At 42.7% G+C, this 17852-nt stretch overlaps 1 protein-coding gene across 1 annotated transcript in view; it reads left to right on the forward strand.

Annotated features, from left to right (window-relative positions):
• The window catches only part of LOC129713146 (thrombospondin type-1 domain-containing protein 7A-like), a 354070-nt gene that overhangs the window by 3204 nt on the left and 333014 nt on the right, over nt 1-17852 (forward strand). The window lies entirely within an intron of this gene.

Raw genomic sequence — 17852 nt, forward strand, 5'->3', positions numbered from 1 at the left:
TTAATTTCTAAGCAACATTGTCGTTAAACAGCTTTAACCTTCGTGCAATCTGCGTTGAATTGAATATTGCTCCATCCAATGATGATAGTGCATGAGAAGGTACTTGGTTTCCGATCTCACTCTTGCTGCTTTGTAGACAAAGGGATTTACAGGGACTCTCCCGATCTTCTGTTAAAACTTCGGCAGAAATGCTGGTCAAATGGCGTACATCGCGAAGGAACTTCCATGGAATTATTACCTTGCGTGAATAAAATAGTACTCGAATTTGCAGATCCAAAATATGTTGATGTTGAGAGAGACCCGTTCTCAATGATTAATACGCGAAGCAGATTTAGTGACATAACTTAGGTGTGCCAAGAACACCTGCATTATAGAGATACGTTTAAATCCTAAAACTGTGGCACTTTAAGGGTGAACTCATTAATTCCACGGTGCTAGTTGATGGGGAAGGCAGTTTGAAAATTGTTCTATTTGCAGCGTTACCTTTGGCCCAGGCTCTCTGTACAACTCCCCGGTGGGAGAGAAAGATCAATGACTTTTGTTGCGTTAATAACGTGAACTTGAAGTGGGTTTCGTTTGCCACTTTTACAAATTCTGCTTTAATATATACTAACATTAACTGTTCAGGTTTGCGCTTTAATGACAGTAAACGCACTCTGATCAATTTGCATTCATTCTGATAACCTGGGTTTTTTAAAGAGGCTACATCTTGCGAAGAGTCCAATAAAATGTTGATGCTACTTCTATCTGTTGCTATCACCAGCCCAGAACAGAAATCCCACACACCATGTGCTGAACAAAGAGTTTCTCAAAAATGGAATAATCACCCACTTGATCTAAACTCGTGTTTTTGAACTGGGTGGGTGGCCTCGGGGTTGGTTACAGGATAAGTGTGGAATAACTTTCACAATCATTATAACATAGATATTAAAAACAAGGATGAATGCTGCCAATGAAGCTCAATTCATTGCACTTTAAAAGATTGTTTTGTTTTTTTAATCAGAAAATTAAACATTTCTAAAAGCCATCCTAATCCCATTGTTCTCTGTGTCAAAGGTGGATACAAATTTATTTTTTGCACAGGATCTAGTCTGGGATTGTCAGCAGATGACAAGTCAGGAATATAAAGATATTAAGTTCCGTGTGACCCGGAGATTAAACATTTTATTTTGTGAGCAGGACAGAATTTTCATTGGCATCTAAACCTGAAAGTTGTAAACTTTGGAATTGTGAGTGGGTATATATATATATATATATATATATATATATATATATATATATATATATATATATATATATACACACATACATACATACATATATACATATACGTATGAAAATGTTACCCCCACAATGAACATCCCACTAAACACTAAACAGAAGGGAGGTACACAAAAAAGCTGGATAAACTCAGCGGGTGCAGCAGCATCTATGGAGCGAAGGAAATAGGCAACGTTTCGGGCCAAAACCCTTCTTCAGACTGATAGGGGGTGGTGGGGAGAAGGAAGGAAAAAGGAGGAGGAGGAGGAGCCCGAGGGCTGGGGGATGGGAGGAGACAACCCGAGGGCTAAGGAAGGAGAGGAGACAGCAAGGGAACTCTTTCTTCAGGGAACGGGGGTTCCCCTCCTCCACCATAGATGAGGCTCGCACCAGGGTCTCTTCCATACCCTGCAACACTGCTCTCTCTCCCCATCCCCGCACTCGCAACAAGGGCAGAGTACCCTAGTCCTCACCTTTCACCCCACCAGCCGTCACATGCAAGTAAGTAGTGGAGGATTACAAAAACTATTGTAAAATAAATTCTGTGTGATTGGGGATCCAAAGTTTATTGTTGGAACAGACGAATAAACATGCACTAAAACTCTGAAGTTGCCATAAAGCCACAAATAAAACTTTTTTAAGAACCTGGAAATGAACATCAGCACAGTAAGCATCTTTGGAAAAACAGAGGTTGTCTTCTGAGGCCTTAAGAGTGTTTCATAAAGTCCAAACAAGATTTGATTTTCTTTTTTCCCCCGAAATGCTTCTTGAGTTATCAAGTATCATTTTTATGCAGTTGTATAGGGCTCTGGTGAGACCACATCTGGAATATTGTGTACGATTTTAGTCTCCTAATTTGAGGAAGGACATCCTTGTGATTGAGGCAGTGGTTTAACAACTGGAAGGACATCCTTGTGATTGAGGCAGAAGGTTCACAAGATTGATCCCTGGGATGGCAGGACTGTCATATGAGAAAAGACTAGGCTTGTATTCACTGGAGTTCAGAAGGATGAGGGTGATCTTATAGAAACATATAAAAAGGACTGGACAAGCTAGATGCAGGAAAAATTTTCCCAATATTGGGAGAGTCCAGAACCAGGGGCCACAGTCTTAGAATAAAGGGGAAGCCATTTAAGACTGAGGTGAGACAAAACCTTTTCACCCAGAGAGTTGTGAATTTGTGGAATTCCCTGCCACAGAGGGCAGTGGAGGTCAAGTCACTGGATGGATTTAAGAGAGAGTTAGATAGAGTTCTAGGGGCTAGTGGAATCAAGGGATATGGGGAGAAGGCAGGCACGGGTTATTGATTGGGGACGATCAGCCATGATCACAATAAATGGCAGTGCTAGCTCGAGGGGCCGAATAGCCTCCTCCTGCACTTATTTTCTATGTTTCTATATGTTTCTATATTTCTAAAGCATGGAGATGTAGTGACAGCTTGCCCTTTGTTTACTATATATTGTTTTGATATTAAGTGATTATTCTCAACATGATAAATGTTGTTAAATAATAAACAGGCACCAGGAACTACATTAACAGGAAGCCATTTTGTACAAGGTCATATCTGTAAACAAATAAGAACCGCGTGTTATTCAATAAGATCATGACTGATCCAAGGTAGACAAAATTGCTGGAGAAACTCAGCGGATGAGGCAGCATCTATGGAGCGAAGGAACTAAGTGACGTTTCGGGTCGAGACCCTTCTTCAGACTGATGTAGGGGTAGGGGGGGCGGGAAGAAGAAAGAAAGAGGCGGAGACAGTGGGCTGTGGGAGAGCTGGGAAGGGGAGGGGAAAGAAGGAGAAAGCAGGGACTACCTAAAATTGGAGGTCAATGTTCATACAGACTGATCCAATGTTATTCTCAACACCAACATTCTCTCTCTTTACATTCATGGCCCAACTGCTGGTTTAAATATATATATTGTATTTGCTTTGAATATATTCAATATGCCCAATTCCACATCTCCCTTGGGTAGAGAATTCCAGGGATTCATTATCTTCCATGTCAAATGGACATCCCCGTATTCTGAAGTTATATCTCTTGGTTCTCAGTACTTCAACCTGAGAAAAATCCTCTCAGCATTACATCTGCGAATTCTCCTCAAAATATTACTTCTTAATATGATTACCTCACATTCTAATCTCCACTGTGTATGGTTGGTTGCCTAGTCTTTCCTTATACATCAACTCTTTCATCCTAAGAATCAATCCAGTGTATTTTCCTTGCAATGCCTCCAGGTAACGTATGGTCTCACAAGCGCTTTATAAAGTTACGTCAAATCTTCCAGTTTTGTACTTAATATTGCTTGCAATAAGGAGCAACATTCAAATAGTTTTCCTAATTACTTGCTGCGCTTGCAGTACAATTATTCTGTTTTTTTGTGCACGAGAACTCCTACATCTCTTCATATATGGCAGCACAAGTAGATAAGGTGATAAAGAAGGCATATGGTATGTTAGCTTCTTGCTAATGAGGCATTGATTATATGAGTCAGGAAGTCATGATGCAGCTCTTTAGGACTTTGGCTAGGCCGCATTTGGAGTATTGCTTGCAGTTCCGGTTGCCCCATTACAAGAATGATGTGGAGGATTTGGAGAGGGTGCAGAGGAGGTTTACCAGAATGGTGCCTGAATTAGAGGGTTTTGGCTACAGGGAGAGGTCGGACAGATGGATTGTTTTCTCTGAAATGTCAGAAGTTGAGGGAAGACTTGATGGAAGTATATAAAATTATGAGAGGTATAGATATGATAGACAGTCAGAGCCTTTTCTTCCAGGGTGGAAATGTCCAACATTAGAGAGCATAGCCGTAAGGTGAGAGGAGGCAAGTTTAATGGAAAGTGCGGGACAACTTTTTTGCACAGAGAGTATTGGGGGCCATGAACACATTTTCAGGGGTGATGGTAGATATGATAGTGAGGTTTAACAGGCCTTTAGAAAGGCACATTGTAGTGCAGGAAATAGAGTGATATGTGCCATGTTCAGGCAGATTAGATCATTTAACTTGGTGTCAGGTTCGGCACAAATATTGTGGGTCGAGGGGCCAGATCCTGTGCTGTACAGTTCTATATTTTAAAAAACGCGGTATCGCTGTGTTTAAGTAATACTATGTTTTGTTTTCATTCTTCTTTTCCAAAGTGGATAACCTCATGATTCAATAGACAATAGGTGCAGGAGTAGGTCATTCGGCCCTTCGAGCCAGCACCGCCATTCAATGTGATCATGGCTGATGATCATCCCCAATCAGTACCCCGTCCTGTCTTTTCCCCATTTCCCCTGACTCCGCTATTTTTAAAAGCCCTATCCAAGTCCAGAGAACCTGCCTCCAACGCCCTCCGAGGCAGAGAATTCCATACACTCACAACTCTCTGTGAGAAAAAGTGTTTCCTCGTCTCCGTTCTAAATGGCTTACCCCATATTCTTAAACTGTGGCCCCTGGTTCTGGACTCCCCCAACATCGGGAACATGTTTCCTACCTCCAGCATGTCCAAACCCTTAACAATCCTTCTCATCCTTCTAAACTCCAGAGTGTACAAGCCCAGCTGCTGCATTCTCTCAGCATATGACAGTCCCGCCATCCCGAGAATCAACCTTGTAAATCTATGCTGCACTCGCTCAATAGCAAGAATGTCCTTCCTCAACTTAGGGACCAAAACTGCACAAAATACTGCAGGTGTGGTCTCACTAGGGCTCTGTACAACTGCAGTAGGACCTCTTTGCTCCTATACTCGACTCCTCTTGTTATAAAAGCCAACATGCCATTCGCTTTCTTCACTGCCTGCTGTACCTGCATGCTTACTTTCATAATGTTCAAGAAGGAACTGCAGATGCTGGAAAATCGAAGGTACACAAAAATGAATAAGGGTTTCAGCCCGAAACGTCACCTATTTCCTTCGCTCCATAGATGCTGCTGCACCCGCTGAGTTTCTCCAGCAATTTTGTGTACCTTTTGCTTACTTTCATAAACTGATGAAAAAATACCCCCAGATCCCGTTGTACTTCCTCTTTTCCCAACGACACCATTTAGATAGTGATCTGCCTTCCTGTTTTTGCTACGAAAGTGGATAACCTCACATTTATCTGCATTAAACTTTATCTGCCATGCATCTGCCCACTCCCCCAACCTGTCCAAGTCACCCTGCATTCTCATAGCATCCTCCGCTCAGTTCACACTGACACCCAGCTTTGTGTCATCTGCAAATTTGCTAATGTTACTTTGAATCCCTTCAGTCAAATCATTGAAGTATATTGTAAATAGCTGCGGTCCCAACACCGAGCCTTGTGGTACCCCACTAGTCACTGCCTGACATTCTGAAAATAACCCGTTAATCCCCACTCTCTGTTTCCTGTCTGCCAACCAATTTTCTATCCATGTCAGCACTCCACCCCCAATACCATGTGCCTTAATTTTGCCCACTATTCTCCTATGTGGGACCTTATCAAATGCTTTCTCTAAGTCCAGGTACACTACATCCACTGGCTCTCCCTTGTCCATTTTCCTAGTTACATCTTCAAAAAATTCCAGAAGATTAGTCAAGCATGATTTCCCCTTCATAAATCCATCCTGACTCGGACCGATCCTGTTGCTGCTGTCCAAATGTGCGGCTATTTCTTCTTTTATAATTGCCTCCAACATCTACCCCACCATCGATGTCAGGCTAACTGGTCTACAATTCCCTGTTTTCTCTATCCCGTCTTTCTTAAAAAGTAGGATAACATTAGCTACCCTCCAATCCACAGGAACTGATCCTGAGTCTATAGCACATTAGAAAATTACCACCAATGCATCCACGATTTCTAGAGCCGCTTTCTTAAGTACCCTGGGATGCAGACCATCAGGCCCTGGGGATTTATCAGCCTTCAGTCCATCAGTCTACCCAACACCATTTCCTGCGTAATGTGGATTTCCTTCAGTTCCTCCGTCACCCCAGATCCTCTGGCCACTACTATATCAGGAAGATTGTTTGTGTCCTCCTTTGTGAATGCGGATCCAAAGTACCTGTTCAACTCATCTGCCATTTCCTTGTTCCCAATAAGTAATTCACTTTTTTCGGTCTTCAAGGGTTCAACTTTGGTCTTAACTAATTTTTTTCTCTTCACATTCTCTTTAAAAATAAGGAGTAAGCCATTTTGAACGGAGACGAGGAAACACTTTATCTCACAGAGAGTGGTGAGTCTGTGGAATTCTCTGCCTCAGAGGGCGGTGGCGGCAGTTTCTCTGAATGCTTTCTAGAGAGAGCTAGATAGGGCTCTTAAAATAGTGGAGTCAGGGGTTATGGGGAGAAGGCAGGAACGGGGTACTGATTGGGGATGATCAAGCATGATCACATTGAATGGCGGGTGGAGTATGATGTAGGAATCCAAGGAAGAAAGATTGCTGGCTTAAAGGGGCCAAATGGGCTACTCCTGCAACTATTCTCTATTGTCTATTGTCTATCCTGCTTTATATTCTTGGCTAGCTTACCTTCGTACCTCATCTTTTTTCCCCGTATTGTCTTTTTAGTTATCTTCTGTTGTTCTTTAAACATTACCCAATCCTCTTGCTTCCCGCTCATCTCTGCTACGTTGTACTTCTTCTCTTTTATTTTTATACTGTCCCTGACATCCCTTGTCAACCACGGTCGCCCCTTACTCCCCTTGGAATCTTTCTTCCTTGGATTCCTACATCATACTCCACCTGCCAGCATTGTGTTTGCTCCTATTCATAGCCTTTTACAGGCTTTTTGTGTCCTCTTTACAGCTTCTTAATCTACCTATCTTTGTGACATCAGTACATTTGGCCACAGTATACTCAGTCCCTTCATTCAAATTCATAACAGTGATTGAAGTAATTGAGGCCCTATCACTGATCTTTCTGGTAGTCCTCCAGTTATTGATTGCTAGTCTGAAAATGATTCTCTGGTAATATAACTACTTAGCAAGAACCTGAACCCACTTCAATTTGCCTCCCACCACAATAGATCAATAGGGGATATGATCACACAGACCCTCCACTCTGCACTGCATCTCTAGGCAACAAGACAAATACGTCAGGTTGTTGTTCATCAACTATTGCTTGTCGTTTAACACCAACATCCCCTCCTAACTTATTACCAGGTTTATGGAATTAGTTTTGTGGCTTATTTGCTTAGGTGGCTATTAACAGTGTAAATCAAGAGACATTTTCTCACTCTATGTTGGTCTGCAGTGAATGTGAATTTTATTGTGCGTTTGCATCTGTTCTGTTGCCTTTTATAAGTTTGAATTGGGACCTTATAATTTATTCCTGTCTCTTTCTCATCCTCATGTTACATCCCTGGGGAATCACATTTGGAAACACAAGGAACTGCAGATGCTGGAATCTTGAATAAAATACAAAGTGCTGGAAATGATTCAGTGGGTCAGGCAGCATCTTTGGAGAGAATCCATTACCTCCACAAACACTGCCTCTCCCGTTGTGCCACTGCAGCAATTTGTGAATCACATATGGAGATATGCCAATTTCAGAAATAAGCCAGACCGGGATGTTTCTCCATGATTTCTTTCAACACTTGATGATAGACCACTTGCGTTAATACCAATTGCAATTTCTCAGGTTAAACTCTGCAAAAAAAAAAGCAGCTGTTGCAAATGGCTCTCATTATAAACCAAATGTGCATGCCATTGATTACATTGATTAGACATCTTTCACCTCTGCCCTGCACTTTTGACAGCATTGCCTTCTTGTGTCTAAGCCGTACATACTGTACTATGCCCTATGGTCTCTAATTGTTCTTTCCAGAAATCCTGCCATGCTTGGAACTAGGTTGGCTAAGTTTTTATTTTTTCTACTTATTTTCCTCAATACATTCTTTGGCTGTTTTCATACAATGTCTGTGTCTAAGCCGTACATACTGGAAACAGTATCCTGTTATCCTGTGTTAAGATCTCAGGTGGAGTTTGTGGAGTTTAGTTAACAGCTGGGAATGACAAGCTGGTTAACTCTCAGATTAAGGTTTTACCAAATCAAAGTTATGGAATACCCTTTTCTTTCTTCTGATTTGATCCTTTCTTTTTGTTGACATTTCCTCTTTGTTACTCACTTTTGAATGGTTTGTAGATGTAGAACAGATTGTATTATGCAAGTGACTTGGTAGTATAAATATGGGATCTCTGCTGAAATAAACACGGAAGCTGGAAATGGAAGTTACTGTCTTTTAGAATACAAACCCAAACTTAAAGCAACATTTTTTTTTTGTTGCTTTGTTGTTGTCATCTAAAATAAAGGATTAATCATTTAAGGCTACACAATTAATACCAAACAACTGATCTCAGCAGCAGAGATCCTACCATTTAGTTTAGTTTGGTTTATTGTCACCTATACCAAGGTACGGTGAAAATCCTTTTGTTGCATGCTAACCAGTCAGCGGAAATACTATATACATGGTTACAAACAAACCATCCACAGTGTACAGATACATGGTAAATAGAACACCGTTTAGTGCAAAATAAAGTCCAGTAAAGTCAAATTAAAGATAGTCCGAGGGTAGATAGTAACTCTAGTCTAGTTGATAGGATGCTTCAGTTGTCTGATAACAGATGGGAAGAAACTGTCCCAAAATCTGGAGGTATGCATTTTCACACTTCTGTACCTCTTGCCCAATGGGAGGAGAGAGAAGAGGGAGTGACCGGGGTGAGACTCATCCTTGAATATACTGGTGGCCTTGCTAAGGCAGCATGAAGTATAATTGAAGTCAATAGAAGGGTGGTTGGTTTTCTGTGAAGGCCTGGGCAGTGTCCACAATTCTCTGCATTTCCTTGCGATCTTCGATGAAGCTGTTCCCAAACCAAGCCAGGTGATGCATCTCGATGAAATGCTTTTTACGGCGCATCTGTATAAGTTAGTAAGAGTTGTTGGGGACATGCTTCCTACTTCCTATTTCCTACACCCTACACTTCCTGAGCTTTCTTAGGAAATAGAGGCATTGATGTGGCATGCCATAGGAAAAGGGGAGATGCAACGAGACCTGGGTGTCATGGTACACCAGTCATTAAACGTAGGCATGCAGTTGCAGCAGGCAGTGAAGAAAGCGAATGGTATGTTAGCATTCATAGCAAAATGATTTGAGTATAGGAGCAGGGAGGTTCAACTGCAGTTGTACATGGTCTTGGTGAGATCACACCTGGAGTATTGCATACAGTTTTGGTCTCCTAATCTGAGAAAATACATTTTTGCCATAGAAGGAGTACAGAGAAGGTTCACCAGACTGATTCCTGGGATGTCAGGACTTTCGTTTGAAGAAAGACTGGATAGACTCAGTTTGTACTCGCTAGGATATAGAAGATTAAGGGGGGATCTTATAGAAACTTACAAAATTCTTAAGGGGTTGGACAGGCTAGATGCAGGAAGATTGTTCCCGATGTTGGGGAAGTCCAGAACAAGGGGTCACTGTTTAAGGATAAGGGGGAAATCTTTTAGGACCGAGATGAGGAAAACAATTTTCATACAGAGAGTGGTGAATCTCTGGAATTCTCTGCCACAGAAGGTAGTTGAGGCCACAGTTCATTGGCTACATTTAAGAGGGAGTTTGATGTGGCCCTTGTGGCTAAAGGGATCAGGGGGTATGGAGAGAAGGCAGGTACAGGATAATGAGTTGGATGATCAGTCATGATCATATTGAATGGCGGTGCAGGCTCGAAGGGCCGAATGGCCTATTCCTGCACCTATTTTCTATGTGTCTATGTGTGTTTTATTGGTCTATGCTTCGATATGGGTGGTCCAGGACAAGTTAATGGTGATATTTACTCCTGGAAAATGAAGCTTTCCACCATCTCCACTTTGGCGCTGTCGATATATACTCTGTCAATGTATGTGCTCCATTATTGTTATGTCCACCCTGTTTGGATTTCAAATTCTATTCATTTTGATGACCGTGTGACATTCAAATTTAATCAGTTTCAACTCACTTTGGTTTTAAGCAGCCATTATTATCAATTAGATTCATAATTTAAGCTTGAAATGACAATGAAGACCATTTCAGTTGGAACACAGTCTGCCAGTATATACAATCCCATCACTTAGAATTATAAAATTGTTACGGAAGGAAGCACTCAGCCCACCATGTCAATGCTGGAAGAAAGGTATTGATACAATCTTGAAATCCAAAACATGCACTATGAAAGCTGAATCAATCCTAATTAAACAAACCACAGCTTTTCATTGCAGTTTGGTCAGACAAGTAGGAGCAGGTCTGATGTTGCAAAGATACTGTGCTCTATTTTAAAGAATGGGAAATTGTTTGAAGGGTGAAATGGGCACACCTCAATTTCTGAAATGCATTCCCAGCAGCAAGGCCCATTGCCAGAAATATCTTCACATAAAGTTATATTTCATATTCAATATACCCTTTCTCACCTTCTCACGTGAAACTGTTTATTCATGATATTTATGACCAATAGGCATTTTACAGTTACTGGAAATGTTCATGTTATTAGAGCAATGAACTGCTCCAATAACATGAACATTCGTGAGATTGGCTGAATGGCCTAATTCTGCTCCATAAGTTGCATGGGATCCAGGGAGAGCTGGCTAACTGGAAATAAATGTAATTGGCTTGATGGTAGAAGCAGACTGTGTTGGTGGAAGGATGCTTTTTAGACGGGAGGCCTGTGACTAGTGGTGTGCTCAAGGGATTGATGCCGGGCCCATTATTCTTTGCCATGTATCGATTATTTGGAAGAGAATGTGCAAGGCATGGTTAGCATGTTTGCGGATTACGTTAAAATAGGTGGTATCATAGACAGTGAAGACATTATCAATAATTACAGTGGAAACTTGATCAGCTGCGTAAAAGGGCTGTAGAAAGGCCAATGGAGTTCAATTCAGATAAATGAGAGGATCTCAAACTGGGGAAGGGGAGGGGGGGGGGGGGAGGGGGGATGTGGGGTGTGTGGGGGGGGGATGGGGGTTGTGGGGGACTTGAGGGATGTGGGGGATGGGGGTGTGGGGGATGGGGGGTGATGGGGGATGGGGAGGGGTGTGTGTGTGTGGGGGGGGGGTGTGTGGTGGGGGGGGGTGGGTGATGTGGGGGGGGTGGGGTGGTGTGCGGGGAGGGGTGGTGTGGGGTGGGGTGGTGTGGTGTGGCGTGGGGGGTGGTGGGGGAAGAATGTGGGAGGGGTAAAGGGGGGGGTGAGTGTATGTGCGGGAGGAGGGGGGGGGGGGAGGGGAAAGAAAGAAAGAGGGGGAAGGGGAGGGGGAAGGGGGTGTGTGTGGAGGGAGGTGTGTCGGGGGGGAGGGATTCCACTCAGCGGCCACCGGCTGTGGCTCCGCACTGTACCTCCCGGCTCCACCCAGCGGCTTCCCCGACTAAACACAGCGGCTTCTCCGACTCCACTCTTGCGGACTCAATCAGCACGGCTTGTGGACTCAGCCCCGCCTCCGGGGTTTTTATTCTCCTCGACCCGGCGATTGACAGCGGATGCCGGAAGGGGTGTTACCTTCATGGTGACTGACAGGCGAGAAGACTAATCTGCTGATCTCACGATTTTCTTAAACCTTCATAAATGTTGTAATATTCCAAAACTTGGTGTGCTTGGAGTAGAGGAGAACGGTGAGTAAGATGGCGAATTTTTTTTAATGATTTAGGGTAGCGTTTTTGTGCAAATTTTAAAAAAAACACAAACTGGAAGAGGACAAGATGAGAGTTTTAGTAATAGTATAGATAGATAGATGCACATACAACATTGAAATGGCAACCAAATTTGCAGAAGTACCCTCCTCCAAATAGCAATATGATAGTGTCAAGATAATCTTATTTACTGGTGTTAAATGATGGATCATTATGGGTGACCATTGCTCAGGAAACCGGGAAATCAAATATTTGCCGTGCTGACATTGGAAAAACATTGTGAGATGTATTGTATCTAATGAGCTTCTCTGTTATTGAATATAATATGTTTCACTGTCCCAACACACCCTCATCTCCTAGTGACCCATCTCCTCGTTCTACCCTAGTTTCCAGTATGCACAATTAAAACTCTATGATAACTAACATTAACAAAGGTAAACGTAATATGTTTGTGTGAAATTTTACCTGATAGCTGCTATTTTAAAATTGTTAACCCATTTTATATTGACCTATTATGGTATGCCTTATGATCAAGAGTCAAGAGTCAATTTATTTGTCATTTGGACCCCTAGAGGTCCAAACGAAATGCCGTTTCTGCAGCCATACATTACACACAAATAGACCCAGACACAACATAATTACAATTTTACATAAACATCCATCACATAGCTGTGATGGAAGGCCAAAAAAAACTTATCTCTCCACTGCACTCTCCCCCCCCCCCCGATGTCAGAGTCAAAGTCAAAGCCCCCGGCTGGCGATGGCGATTGTCCCGCGGCCATTGAAGCCACGCCGGGTGGTGCGAGGTCGCACACCGGGTCTTGGTGTTGGAGCCCCCGGTGTGCGCTCGTAAAGTCCCGCAGCCGTTCCAGCCGCGCGGGGCAATGGTGTTAGGCCCCGCTCCAGGAGCTCTTCGACCCCGCAACTCGGGCGGGAGAATTCGCCGTTGCAGGAGCCCCGAAAAGCGGTCTCCCTCCAGAGGAGCCGCGGGCTCCCGGCGCGCCGCTCTCCACAGACCCGCAGCAGCAGCCTCCGCACCAGCAGCAGCCCCCGACTCAGCAGCAGCCTCCGACTCCGCAGCAGCCTCCGACTCCGCAGCAGCCTCCGACTCCGCAGCAGCCTCCGACTCAGCAGCAGCCTCCGACTCAGCAGCAGCCTCCGACACAGCAGCAGCCTCCGACTCAGCAGCTGGAGCAGCAGCAGCCACCCGCTCCGGACTCGACCAGCCCCGCGACGGCGACGGTGAGTAGCACCTGAGTCCCCGGCTTCCTCCTGTTGGAGGCCGCTCCTCGTTACGGCCTCAACGACAATGGAAACCCGACGTGAAAAGGTCGGGTCTCCAGTGCAGGGAGAGATTTAAAAAGTTTTCCCCCCCCCCTCCCACCCCACCCCCACCCCCACCCCCCACACACACACCCCAACAAAAAACAACAAAAACTACATTAAAACACAGACAGAAAATAATAAAAACGCGGACAGGCTGCAGAGGCCGCTGCTGGCCAGAGCCGCGCCGCCTACCGCCTACCTAGATATGATATATGCTATGTATCCACAGCTTACAGTAGCAACTGTAGTTTATAGTTAATACAAATCCTTTTTACATGGACAATGTGAGGCAGGATAAATCGTCCCTAGCATAGTTATCTCATGTTTTTATATGGACTGGTATCTTTCATATCAGCACCCAACAACTGTGGAAAGCCAAATAAAATAGTTCAGAAATGATTGAAAAGAACAGTAAATTATGAAAATAACTCAGAAATTATGCACTACCTTTTGTAAATTGATTATATTGTTCCTGTAGTTTCTGTTTGTTTTTTTATTGTTTTGGACAGCCTGAACAAATTGTTTTTTTTTCCTCATTCAGCTGATTGTTTGGTCGTTTCCAGTAATTTGTAGGATATAACTTTAGTGGATGGTCACTGTCTTCTTGGTCAGACTCTCTTTGTCCTATCTTCCTAGTTGGTCAATTTTTTTAATGCAAATTTCAATGTCAACCAATAAGTAAATTCATTTTAGCTCACCAGGATTTTGCTGCCACAAAATATCAAACTGTAAAGTGCGCATATGTCATTTTGTTGAATTGTGTCAACTATTTATTGACACTATTCTAGTAATCTTAAGTGACAACAATTCTAAAAGCCACACAGACTGTGAAGAGAATAGTTTGGGCTGGAATATATTTGGGTTTTAAACAAAGCATTGCCAGAGTTACCAGAGTTGCCAGATTTTCACACAGAGAGTGGTGAATCTCTGGAATTCTCTCCCGCAGAAGGTAGTTGAGGCCAGTTCATTGGCTATATTTAAGAGGGAGTTAGATGTGGCCCTTGTGGCTAAAGGGATCAGGGGGTAAGGAGAGAAGGCAGGTACAGGATGGTTGGATGATCAGCCATGATCATATTGAATGGCGGTGCAGGCTCGAAGGGCCGAATGGCCTACTCCTGCACTTATTTTCTATGTTTCTATGTTACGGGGGGAACTGGTGAAAATTGAAAGAGTCATGTTGTCGGTGCTTAGGAGTGAGAGCACTTATAATGAACTTATAATTAATATTCTGTGTGGAAATGAATACAATATCAGCAGCTTACACAAAAACAACTTTGTATTTCATTTGGGTGAAAGGTCACCAACACAATTGTACCATTATACTGATTGTCAAGTATAAGACAGCTTTTCATTACATGTATTTAAAAAAAATCATTTTGTTTTATTAATATGAATGCTTCTTTCAACACCAAACAAATGTGTGTGGTCTCATATTGGTATCTACACAATGTGCCTGTCAACTGGATGATAATTTTCATTTGTACAGTGACTCTGCCCTTGATAAAACTTTAATTATTTTTGAAGAATTGTTAACACGTGTTTATTTACTGCTGGTGATAAAATTGTCCAACATGATCAATTTTTCATACCTGTATGTCAGGCCAAAGTGTAGTAGATGACTCCCGTTGAAGTAATAGAGTTTTCTCTAAGAAATTGTCACAGTATAACACTGTAGTAAAAAGAGAAGGGCGCATGTAATAGAATATGGCAGGGAAACATTGGTGTGTTTTGAATATTATTAAATCATTTTGCAGTGTTACCCTTCTTTACCAGTTCAAATGAGAAATTATGAGGAGCTTGGACATGGTGTTCTCTTAATTGTCCATGATCCTGCAATAAAAAAGGATCTGCAATTGCATAATGCCTTTTATGTCCTTTTCAGTATATCACAAAGTGCTTTATAGTCAATGAATACTCATTGTTGCTGTTATAATGAAGGAAAATGGCAGCCAATTTAAGTCTAGCAACATCTAATAAATAATGATTTGAGAATAGAGTCACAGGATAGAAACAGGCCCATCAGCCTACCGTATCTGTGCCGATCATCATGCTTGTTGAAACTAATTCCACTTGCCTGCATTCATTCGGCCGGCTTTTATGCCTTGTTCATTCAAGTACCTGCCCAGATGCTTCTTAAATGTAATTGTTCCTGCTTTCCATCATTTCCTCTGGCAGCTCATTCGAAATACCATCTATCCGGTGACCAGAGCTGCACACTACACTCCAAGTGTGGACTAATGAATGTTTTGTATAAATGTAACGTGTTATCGCAATACTTGACTCATGTTGGGATAACGTTACATTTGTACTAAACGAGCTTCGGCCGACAAACACCAAAATGTCATATGTCTTCCTCATCAACCTGTGTATCTCTGTTGCCACTTCCAGGCGACAATGTACTTGCATCCCAAGCTCTCACTAACCTTTTAATGGTGATGCATCGCCTGCATTAGACACGACCAGACACTATTTTTGTTTAGAGAAAAAGTGCATAGAATAGAGTGCAGTTCACTGATCCATCTTTGTGGCGCCGGTTAGGGGAAGAGCTCGACTGGGCAATAAAAAAACTCCTCGATTTTCTTTGAACAGGGACGTGCTACATTTATAATCTAGCTGCTCCACCAAAACAGAATAGCTAAGAATTAGTTTAACATCACCTCCAATAACAGTGCTGCATTAGTATATTAGCTGGTGCGCATAGTGACTTAAATTGGAGGCTGTAAGCCACAATTCACATCCAATTCCCTCCTGACCCAGTGCCACCAATTGAGCAAAAATGGCTTGTGTCAAATTGATGTTATTGTGACAATACGTATTACTCAAACAATACAATTAGAATTGATCATTTGACCAAATATAGTTTTTAGGTGTACAGTGGAATCCTGTCACCAAAACTGTTTTCTCATTTTATCGTTTCTAAACCCACAATATGCCCCATTTGTTCCATTAAGTGGACTGGCAGAGTGAACTGTGATCGGACATCAGCAATGAGTTTGTCACTGACTGCTACAAGCTAATATAATTTACCAGACAGAGAGGCACAAGCTGTCTGGTTTTGATCACCACGTAAAACAGCTGCTGCTGACATTTTGATTCACTGACTATCTGTTCACACAAAAATAAATCACTGCTCTTTTTCATTTGTAAAGCTTGTGCAAAATAAAATATGAGGCGATGGGAAATTCAGGGGTACCAGGTTTAAAGTTGATGCACAACTGGTCAAATTGTTAAAAATAATTGCAATATTGGAAGAATAGCAGATGTTTTACAATTAGTAATCATTAACATTATTATCGATTGAAATGCATTTAACTTCTAAATACAGCAAGGTAAGAACATTTGAGAATAGGGGCAGGGATGGGCAGTCCAGCCATCAGGCTTGCCCCACATTTCTGTATGATGATGGGTGATCTGTCCCATGTCTCAAATCTTTTAGACAATAGACAATAGACAATGGTGCAGGAGTAGGCCATTCGGCCCTTTGATCCAGCACCACCATTCAATGTGATCATGGCTGATCATCCCCAATCTGTACCCCGTTCCTGCCTTCTCCCCATTCCCCTGACTGCACTATCTTTAAAAGGCCTTTCTAGCTTTCTCTTGAAAGTATCCAGAGAGTCGGCCTCCACCGCCCTCTGAGGCAGAGAATTCCACAGACTCACAACTCTCTGTGAGAAAAAGTGTTTCCTTGTCTCTGTTCTAAATGGCTTACCCTTTATTCTTAAATTGTGGTCCCTGGTTCTGGACTCCCCCAACATCAGGAACATGTTTCCTGCCTCTAGCATGTCCAAACCCTTAATAATATTATATGTTTCAATAAGATTCCCTCTCATCCCTCTAAACTCCATAGTATACAAGCCCAGCCGCTCCATTGTCTCAGCATATGACAGTCCCGCCATCCCGGGAATTAACCTTGTAAACCTACGCTGCACTCTCTCAATAGCAAGAATGTCCTTCCTCAAATTAGGGGACCAAAACTGAACACAATACTCCAGGTATGGTCTCACTAGGACCCTATACAACTGCGGAATGACCTCTTTGCTCCTATACTCAAGTTATAAAGGCCAACATGCCATTTGCTTTCTTCACTGCCTGCTGTGCCTGCATGCTTACTTTCAGTGACTGATGAACAAGGACCCTCAGCTCCCATTGTACATCCCCTTTTCCCAACTTGACACCATTTAGATAGTGATCTGCCTTCCTGTTTTTGCTATCAAAGTGGATAACCTCACATTTATCCACATTAAACTGCATCTGCCATGCATCTGCCCACTCACCCTGAAAAGGTTTTAAATATATAAAAAAATACATAGTGGAATACTTGACTAGTTGTAGCTTATAATTCATCTTAAGCAGGCCTTCTCCAGTGAATTGATAAGAGAGAGAGACAAGCCCAGGCTTGCCTCAGGTTGCTGTGTATTGAGACAATGACCGGTGCCGTTGAAATGTGTCTACCAATTGATAAGAGAGACAGGCTCAGACTCGAGTAGTGATGTGTATTGACTGTATCTTGTGACCTCTTTGGAATGTGATTAAGTCTTGTGACCACGACTAACCGTTTTTGGAATGTGATTAAGTGACACACTGTATAAAAACACGTTGCAAAGGTTTGTTCATTGAAGTGGTAGTACATGGAGAAGTCAAGTATCTTTTGCTTACTTGACTGTTGTATCCCTGTCAC

The sequence above is a fragment of the Leucoraja erinacea genome, chromosome 2 (assembly GCF_028641065.1).
Source record: "Leucoraja erinacea ecotype New England chromosome 2, Leri_hhj_1, whole genome shotgun sequence".
Classification (NCBI taxonomy): domain Eukaryota; kingdom Metazoa; phylum Chordata; class Chondrichthyes; order Rajiformes; family Rajidae; genus Leucoraja; species Leucoraja erinaceus.